The following is a 10,000-nucleotide window of genomic DNA, read 5'->3' on the forward strand; positions in this document are numbered from 1 at the left end:
TATTGTACTATGCTAATATAATATTGAATGTAAATTTAATTTGTAAGCCGCTCTGAGAAGGGCGGGATATAAATGTAGCTAATAAATAAATCAAGTCTGGCTGAACACAACATATTATTTGAGACACAACATATTACTGGTGAGCACAAAACACAGACTACACAGAGAAGCCATTGAAGTGTTGCAATTGACCCCCATGAAGGAAGCAGCCAGGCTTTGAAGCTGCAAGGCCAGTCAGTGCTAATCAAGGTGGACAGCTGCAACATTCACACTTGCCTCAAACAGACAAGAGTTCTTTTTCCCCAACCAGATATATAAACCTCCCTTGTCTAGTTTCCAACAGACCTCACAACCTCTGAAGATGCCCGCCACAAATGTGGGCGAAACGTCAGGAGAGAATGCTTCCGGAATATGGCCACACAGCCGGGAAAACTCACAACAACCCAGACTTGGGTGGGGCTTGTCCTTTTTTAAGAGCTGCAATTGAAGAGTTGATATAGGTTCATAAAAGATGGAAAAGTGGGGAGTGGTAGGGACAAGAAAAAGGAAAAAGGGGGGCTCGAGTATAAGCCTAATTTTTCAGCCCTTTTTGTAAGACTGAAAAAGCCCCCCTCGGCTTATACTCGGGTGAGGGTCCTGCTTGGCTTATATTTGGGTCAGCTTATACTCGAGAATATATGGTACATTTATTATTTTTCTCTATTATTATTGTTATGATTACATTTATTATTTTTCTCTATTATTGTTGCTACTATTACATTTATTTTAATTTTATTATTATTATTATTAATACATTTATTTTTTTTTTTATTTATTTACATCATTTTTACCCCGCCTTTCTCCCCAGGGGGACGCAAGGCGGCTTACAATAAATAGGCAAAAATTCAATGCCTAAACACAGTGTACAAAACAACAATTCATATAAAAGCAGATACCATTACAAAATAAAATCATATTATATAAAATTATAAATATATCCAAGATTAATATCAATTCATCCAGAATCCTCAACATAAGTCTTGGTACAAGTCATGGGGACCCTTTCCAAGAGGGAGTGGGGCTTTTATCATCATCATCATCATCATCATCATTTAGGCGGGGTATAAATCAAGTTTTATTATTATTATTATTATTATTTAATTACTTATTAATCGCCCTCCATCCACGATGCTCTCGGCGATTTACAAGATAAAATTGTAAAGGATAAAAATACATACATACAAATATTGATAAAATTAACATAGATTAAAAGCTCTAGTAAAGAGCCAGGTCTTGAGTGCGAGGGTAAAAGGCCCTAACTCACACATGGCTCTCTTTTATAAGAGGGAGGGGGTCTTCTGTAAGAGAGAAGGGTCTAAATAAGAGGGAGGGGGCTTTTCTAAGAGGGAGGGGATCTTTCTGAGAGAGATGGGGTCCTTTCAGAAGAGGCTTTTTGAAGGGGAGGGGGTCTAATAAGAAGGTGAAGGCCTTTCCAAGAGGGAGGGGATCTTTTATAAGAGATAAGAGTCTAAATAAGAGGGAGGGGGGCTTTTATAAGAGGGAGGGGTCCTTTCTGAAGAAGTGTTTTGAAGAGGGAGGGGTCTAATAAGGAGAAGGCTCTTCCAAGAGGGAGGGGGATCTTTTATAAGAGATAAGAGTCTAAATAAGAGGGAGAGGACCCTTTCCAAGAGGATGGGGGGCTTTTACATGAGGGAGGGGACCTTTCTGAGAGGGAGGGGTCCTTTCAAAAGAGGCTTTTTGATGGGGAGGGGGTCTAATAAGAAGGTGAAGGCCTTTCCAAGAGGGAGGGGGTCTTTTATAATAAAGAAGGGCCTAAATAAGAGGAAGGGGACCTTTCTGAGAGGGAGGGGGCTTTTATAAGAGAGAAGGGCCTAAATAAGAGGGAGGGGACCCTTTCCAAGAGGGAGGGGGGCTTTTATAAGAGAGAAGGGGGTCTTCTGTAAGAGAGAAGGGTCTAAATAAGAGGGAGGGGGCTTTTATAAGAGGGTGGGGACCTTTCCAAGAGGGAGAGGGCTTTTATAAGAGGCTTTTTGAGGGGGAGGGGGTCTAAAGTGTCCAAATAAGAGGGAGGGGGGCTTTTATAAGAGGGAGGGGGGCTTTCTAAAGAAGTGTTTTGAGAAGGGAGGGGGTCTAATAAGGAGAAGGCCCTTGCAAGAGGGGGGGAGGGGTTTCTATGAGGGCAGGGCCTAAATAAGAAGGCCTCTCCAAGAGGGAGGGGGGGGGGGTCTTTTATAAGAGAGAAGGGTCTAAATAAGAGAGAAGGGTCTAAATAAGAGGGAGGCGACCTTTCTGAGAGGGAGGGGTCCTTTCAAAAGAGGCTTTTTGATGGGGAGGGGGGTCTAATAAGAAGGTGAAGGCCTTTCCAAGAGGGAGGGGGGTCTTTTATAAGAGAGAAGGGTCTAAATAAGAGGAAGGGGGGCTTTTATAAGAGGGAGGGGACCTTTCTGAGAGGGAGGGGTCCTTTCAAAAGAGGCTTTTTGATGGGGAGGGGGGCCTAATAAGAAGGCGAAGGCCTTTCCAAGAGGGAGGGGGGTCTTTTATAAGAGAGAAGGGTCTAAATAAGAGGAAGGGGGGCTTTTATAAGAGGGAGGGGACCTTTCTGAGAGGGAGGGGTCCTTTCTAAAGAGGCTTTTTGATGGGGAGGGGGCCTAATAAGAAGGCGAAGGCCTTTCCAAGAGGGAGGGGGGGGTCTTTTGTAAGAGATAAGAATCTAAATAAGAGGGAGGGGACCCTTTCCAAGAGGGAGGAGGGCTTTCTGAGAGGGAGGGGTCCTTTCAAAAAAATTATTTATTTATTGATTGCACCGTTTCCATCCCGCCCTCCTCACCCAGCAGGGGACTCAGGGCGGCTTACAAGAAACCCCGCCTCTATATATATATATATATATATATATATATATATGCAAATTATAAAACACAGTTTAAATTAAAATGAGTTAAGTTAGTCCAAAGGGGGGGGGGGTTCTAATATGGAGAGGGAGGGGGGTTTCTATGAGGGGGAAAACTGAGGCCTAAATGAGGAGGCCTCTCTTTCTGTGAGGGGGGTTGGGGGTTGTCTCCTCACCGGATTCCTTCTTCCCTGGCGCCGCTGCCCGAGGCCCCTTCGCGGCCTTCCTCGCGGGCCTTTTCCTCCTCTTTTTCTTCTCCTCAGGAGAGGCCTGACGGGGCGCGTCGAGGGCGAAGATGAGGAGAGAAAAAAAAGAGGACGAGGCCTAGGCCGCTCCCTCACGCCGTCGAGGGGCTCCGCGCCGGTCCTTTCAGCTGCCTGGCGCGGCCATCCGGGCTCTTTCTTTCCTTTCCTTCCTTTTTCCCTTCCTTTTTCCCTTCTTTTCCTTCCTTCCTTCCTTCCTTTTTTCCTGGCTCCAATCTCTCCCTCCGTGAGTGAGAGCGAGTGAGGGTGCGCGCGCCTCCTCCTCCTCCTCCTCCTCCCGCCCCTGCGGCCCAGTCCGGGAAGCCCCGCGCGCCGCCCCGCCCCGCCCCGCGCCGCTTTTTTGGGGCCTACTCCGCCTTGGCCTGGATTTGGAGCCTTTCCTGACAGGAAAACATAAAGAAAGAAAGAATAAATAAAAACAAGGCCTCTCTCACAACCTCTCTCACAACACCTCACAACCTCTCTCACAACACCTCACAACCTCTGAGGATGCCTGCCATAGATGTGGGCGAAACGTCAGGAGAGAATGCTTCTGGAACATGGATATATATTCCTCACAACCTCTGAGGATGCCTGCCATAGATGTGGGCGAAACGTCAGGAGGGAATACTCCTGGAACATGGATATATATTCCTCACAACTTCTGAGGATGCCTGCCATAGATGTGGGCAAAACGTCAGGAGAGAATGCTTCTGGAACATGGATATATATTCCTCACAACCTTTGAGGATGCCTGCCATAGATGCGGGCGAAACGTCAGGAGAGAATACTTCTGGAACATGGACATATATTCCTCACAACCTCTGAGGATGCCTGCCATAGATGTGGGCGAAACGTCAGGAGAGAATGCTTCTGGAACATGGACATATATTCCTCACAACCTTTGAGGATGCCTGCCATAGATGCGGGCGAAACGTCAGGAGAGAATACTTCTGGCACATGGAGATATATTCCTCACAACTTCTGAGGATGCCTGCCATAGATGTGGGCAAAACGTCAGGAGAGAATGCTTCTGGAACATGGATATATATTCCTCACAACCTCTGAGGATGCCTGCCATAGATGTGGGCGAAACGTCAGGAGGGAATGCTTCTGGAACATGGACATATATTCCTCACAACCTTTGAGGATGCCTGCCATAGATGCGGGCGAAACGTCAGGAGAGAATGCTTCTGGAACATGGAGATATATTCCTCACAACCTCTGAGGATGCCTGCCATAGATGTGGGCGAAACGTCAGGAGAGAATGCTTCTGGAACATGGATATATATTCCTCACAACCTCTGAGGATGCCTGCCATAGATGTGGGCGAAACGTCAGGAGAGAATACTTCTGGCACATGGAGATATATTCCTCACAACTTCTGAGGATGCCTGCCATAGATGTGGGCAAAACGTCAGGAGAGAATGCTTCTGGAACATGGATATATATTCCTCACAACCTCTGAGGATGCCTGCCATAGATGTGGGCGAAACGTCAGGAGAGAATGCTTCTGGAACATGGACATATATTCCTCACAACCTTTGAGGATGCCTGCCATAGATGCGGGCGAAACGTCAGGAGAGAATGCTTCTGGAACATGGATATATATTCCTCACAACCTCTGAGGATGCCTGCCATAGATGTGGGCGAAACGTCAGGAGAGAATGCTTCTGGAACATGGATATATATTCCTCACAACCTCTGAGGATGCCTGCCATAGATGTGGGCGAAACGTCAGGAGAGAATACTTCTGGCACATGGAGATATATTCCTCACAACTTCTGAGGATGCCTGCCATAGATGTGGGCAAAACGTCAGGAGAGAATGCTTCTGGAACATGGATATATATTCCTCACAACCTCTGAGGATGCCTGCCATAGATGTGGGCGAAACGTCAGGAGGGAATACTCCTGGAACATGGAGATATATTCCTCACAACCTCTGAGGATGCCTGCCATAGATGTGGGCGAAACGTCAGGAGAGAATGCTTCTGGAACATGGATATATATTCCTCACAACCTCTGAGGATGCCTGCCATAGATGTGGGCGAAACGTCAGGAGAGAATACTTCTGGCACATGGAGATATATTCCTCACAACTTCTGAGGATGCCTGCCATAGATGTGGGCAAAACGTCAGGAGAGAATGCTTCTGGAACATGGCCACACAGCCCGAAAGACATACAACAACCCCAAGGCCTCTCTCTCTCTCTCTCTCTCTCTCTCTTCGAAAGGGAATCGGTGCGGATTAGAGATATGTGTGAAGATGGGGAAGGGACTGGCTCTCTTTTGACCCATGAAGGAGACAAGAGAAAAAAGGGGAAGAGAAGGAAGGAAGGAAAGAAAGAAGAGGGAAGTGAAGAGAAGGAAAGGAAGGAAGGAAGGGAAGGAACGAGTAGGAAGAAAGTGAAGAGGAGGAAGAAAAGAAATGGAAGAGAAGGAAGGAAGGAAAGAAGAGGGAAGTGAAGAGAAGGAAAGGAAGGAAGAGAAGGAACGAGTAGGAAGAAAGTGAAGAGAAGGGAAGGAAGAAAGAAGAGAAAGGAAAGGAAGGAAGAGAAGGAACGGGTAGGAAGAAAGTGAAGAGAAGGAAGAAAAGAAATGGAAGAGAAGGAAGGAAAGAAGAGGGAAGTGAAGAAAAGGAAAGGAAGGAAGAGAAGGAACGAGTAGGAAGAAAGTGAAGAGAAGGAAGAAAAGAAATGGAAGAGAAGTAAGGAAGGAAAGAAGAGGGAAGTGAAGAGAAGGAAAGGAAGGAAGGAAGAGAAGGAACGAGTAGGAAGAAAGTGAAGAGAAGGAAGAAAAGAAGAGGGAAGTGAAGAGAAGGAAGAAAAGGAACACATAGGAAGAAAGTGAAAGGAAGGGAAGGAAGAAAAAGGAAGAAAAGGAACACATTGGAAGAAAGGAAGGGAAGAGAAGGAAGAAAAGAAAGGGAAGAGAAGGAAAGGAAGGAAGAAAATGAAGAGAAGGGAGGAAGAAAAGAAAAGGGAAGAAAAGGAACACATAGAAAGAAAATGAAAGGAAGGGAAGAAAAAAAGGGAAGAGAAGGAAAGGAAGGAAGAGAAGGAACGGATAGGAAGAAAATGAGAAGGAAGAGAGGAAGAAAAGGAACACGTAGGAAGAAAGTGAAAGGAAGGAAGAAAAGAAAGGGAAGAGAAGGAAAGGAAGGGAAGGAACAGGCAGGAAGAAATGAAGAGAAGGAAGAAAAAGGGAAGAAAAAGAACACATTGGAAGGGAAGAAAGAAGAGAAAGAAGGAAAGGAAGGAATGAGTAGAAAGAAAATGACAAGGAAGGAAGGAAAGGAAGAAAAGAAGAGGGAAGTGATGAGAAGGGAAGGAAGAGAAGGAACAAGTAGGAAGAAAATGAAGAGAAGGAAGACAAGAAAGGAAGAAAAGGAACACATAGGAAGAAAGGAAGGGAAGGAAGAAAGGAAGAGGGAAGTGATGAGAAGGGAAGGAAGGGAAGGAACAAGTAGTAAGAAAATGAAGAGAAGGAAGAAAAGAAAGGAAAAAGGAAGAAAGGAACACATAGGAAGAAAAGAAAGGGAAGAGAAGGAAGGAAATAAGAGGGAAGTGATGAGAAGGGAAGGAACGGAGAGAAGGACCGGGTAGGAAGAAAATGAAGAGAAGGAAGAAGAAGAGAAGGAAGGAAAGAAGACAAAAGGGAAGAGAAGGGAGGAAGGGATAGGAAGAAAATGAAGAGAAGGAGGAAAGGAAAGGAACCCATAAGAAAGTGAAAGGAAGAGAGGGAAGAAGAGAAAGAAGGAAAGGAACGGGTAGGAAGAAAATGAAGAGAAGGAAGAAAGGGAAGAAAAGGGACACATAAGAAAGTGAAAGGAAGAGATGGAAGAAAAGAAAGGGACGGGAAAGAAGAGGGAAGTGATGAGAAGGAAGGAAGGAAGAAAAGAAAGAAATATGAAGAAAAGGAACACATAGGAAGAAAGTGGAAGGAAAGGAAGGAAGAAAAGAAGAGGGAAGTGATGAGAAGGGAAGGAAGAGAAGGAACAAGTAGGAAGAAAGAAAATGAGAAGGAAGAAAGAAAAGGAACCCATAAGAAAGTGAAAGGAAGAGAGGGAACAAGAGAAAGAAAGGAACGAATAGGAAGAAAATGAAGAGAAGAAAGAAGACAGAAGAGAAGGAAGAAAGGAAAGGAACCCATAAGAAAGTGAAAGGAAGAGAGGGAACAAGAGAAAAAAAGGAACGAATAGGAAGAAAATGAAGAGAAGAAAGAAGACAGAAGAGAAGGAAGAAACGAAAGAAAAGGAACCCATAAGAAAGTGAAAGTAAGAGAGGGAAGAAGAGAAAGAAGGAAAGGAATGAGTAGGAAGAAAATGAGAAGGAAGGAAGTAAAGGAAGAAAAGGAACACATAGGAAGAAAGTGAAAGGAAGGGAAGGAAGAAAACAAAGGGAAGAGGAGGAAGGGAAGGAATGAGTAGGCAGAAAATGAAGAGAAGGAAGAAAAGAAAGAAAAGGAACATGTAAGAAAGTGAAAGAAAGAGAGGGAAGAAGAGAAAGAAGGAAAGGAACCAGTAGGAAGAAAATGAAGAGAAGGAAGGAAGGGATAGGAAGAAAATGAAGAGAAGAGGGAAGAAAAGAAACACATAGGAAGAAAGTGAAAGGAAGGGAATGAAGAAAACAAAGGGAAGAGGAGAAAGGGAAGGAATAAATAGGAAGAAAACGAGAACGAAGAAAAGAAAGAAAAAGGAAGAAAAGGAACACATAGGAAAAAAGTGAAAGGAAGAGAGGGAAGAAGAGAAAGAAGGAAAGGAACGAGTAGGAAGAAAATGAAGAGAAGGAAGGAAAGAAGAGGGAAGAGAAGGAAGGAGGGGATAGGAAGAAAATGAAGAGAAGGAAGAAAAGAAAGAAAAGGAACACAGGAAGAAAGTGAAAGGAAGAGAGGGAAGAAGAGAAAGAAGGTAAGGAACCAGGAGGAAGAAAATGAGAAGGAAGGAAGGAAGATAAGAGGAAAAGGAAGGAAAGGAACAAGAAAAGAAAGGGAAGAGAAAGAAGGAAAAGAGGGAAGTGATTAGACGGAATGGGTAGGAAGAAAATGAGAAGGAAGGAAGAAAAGAAAGGAAAAGGAACACATAGGAAGAAAGTGAAAGGAAGGAAAGAAGAAGAGGAAAGTGATGAGAAGGAAGAGAAGGAACGAGTAAGAAGAAAATGAAGAGAAGGAAAGAAAGAAAAGGGAAGGGAAGAGAAGGAAGGAAGGAATAGGAAGAAAATGAAAAGAAGGAACAAGTAGCAAGAAAGTGAAAAGAAGGGAAGTAAGAAAAAGAAAGGGAAGAAAAGGAACAAATAGGAAGAAAAATGAAGAAAAGGGGAAGAGAAGGAAGAAAAGAAAGTGAAGGAAGGAAGGCAGAAGGGAAGAAAGGAAGAAACAAAAGGAACGGGTGGGAAGAGAAGAAGGAAAGGAAGGGAGAAAAGGAAGAAGGAAGGAAAGAAAAGGAATGAGCGGAAAGAAAAGAAGGGAAGGAAGGAAGAAAAGGAATGAGTGGGAGAAGAAGGAAGAAAAGGAAGGAATGAGTGGGAAGGAAAAGAAGGAAGAAAAGGAATGAGTGGGAAGGGAAGGAAGGAAGAAAAGGAATGAGTGGGAACGGAAGGAAGAGAAGAAGGGAAGGAAGAAAAGAAACGAGTGGGAAGAGAAAAAACAAAGGTAAGGAAGTATCGAAGGAAGTTAGAAAAGCAGTTATGTCACATCCACACTGGCCGCTTTAACCCAGCTTTGCGCCCAATGTCAAAGAACGTGGTTGAAAAGGCACGGATCGCATCACAGCCAGGCGCAGGGCCCGGAGAAAGGGACCACTGTGCATATGAAACGGAAAATAGAAGTGCAGCATCGCCTTGGCCCTTTGAGCTGCTGCATGACACCGCCGGCTCGTGCTCATTGCGTGGCCGTGCAGGACTCGGGTTGCCAAACCTTGGGTTGCCAAACCCACGTTGCTTCACGTGGAGGCCCAACCCCGTGCCGATCCCGGCCCTTCTTCCTCTTTCCCCTCCGAGCGGCTCTCTTCCAGGAAAGACGGTGTCTTAGGTTGTAATCTTATTTGCAGATAAGCCTCGTTGCCATCGAGCCCTTCGGTAAACCAAGCAGATTAAAAAAAAATCACCGAAAAAAATCTCTTGTCTCTGTATCTCTCTATGAGGGTTGGACTGGATGACCCTTGGGGGTCTCTCCCAATTCCAGGCTTTTGTTTCTTTATTTACGGTATTTATATTCTCATCTTTCTCAAGGCAAACATTCAATGCCATTAGACATACAACATATATAGACAGAGGAAATTTAACATTTTCCAGCTTCTGGCTTCGATTCCGTCCACTGTGACACCGAGTCCTTGATGGAGTACTTCCTCATTCCTTTCCGCAGGCTGCTGGACGTTTTTATAAAATGGTTAAATTAGCCTCTCCGCATAAAGCGGTACCGAAATTTCCTACTCGACAGATGCAACTGTCTTTCGGGTTGCTTATCTCAACAAAAAGCTAGGCTATTTAATGGTCGGGAGCTCAATCCGACCGTATGATCGTCGTCTCTATCTATCTAAGGGGGTTGGACTGGATGGCCCTTGGGGTCTCTTCCAGTTGTAGGGTTCTATCATCTCACGTATCTATCTACATCTATCTATCTTCCATCTCTAGGATTCTGTCTGTCTGTCTGTCTATCTATCTTCCTATCTATCTATCTATCTATCTATCTATCTATCTATCTATCTATCTATCTATCTATCTTCCTATCTATCTATCTATCCATCCATCCATTAATCCATCTATCTATCTATCTATCTATCCATCTATCATCTATCCATCCATCCATCCATCTATCTATCTTCCATCTCTAGGATTCTATCTATCTATCTATCTATCTATCTATCTATCTATC

At 44.4% G+C, this 10,000-nt stretch overlaps 2 protein-coding genes across 2 annotated transcripts in view; both read right to left on the reverse strand.

Annotated features, from left to right (window-relative positions):
* gnb1 (G protein subunit beta 1) overlaps positions 1-3,384 on the reverse strand; it is a 63,545-nt gene extending 60,161 nt beyond the window's left edge. Inside the window, exon 1 of the mRNA XM_062965703.1 lies at positions 3,064-3,384. The gene's annotated coding sequence lies outside the window, so the exon portion shown is untranslated. The remainder of the gene's footprint in view (positions 1-3,063) is intronic.
* The window catches only part of LOC134294528 (small proline-rich protein 3-like), a 42,098-nt gene that overhangs the window by 28,689 nt on the left and 3,409 nt on the right, over positions 1-10,000 (reverse strand). The window lies entirely within an intron of this gene.

This window comes from Anolis carolinensis, unplaced genomic scaffold (genome assembly GCF_035594765.1).
Source record: "Anolis carolinensis isolate JA03-04 unplaced genomic scaffold, rAnoCar3.1.pri scaffold_15, whole genome shotgun sequence".
NCBI classification, from domain to species: domain Eukaryota; kingdom Metazoa; phylum Chordata; class Lepidosauria; order Squamata; family Dactyloidae; genus Anolis; species Anolis carolinensis.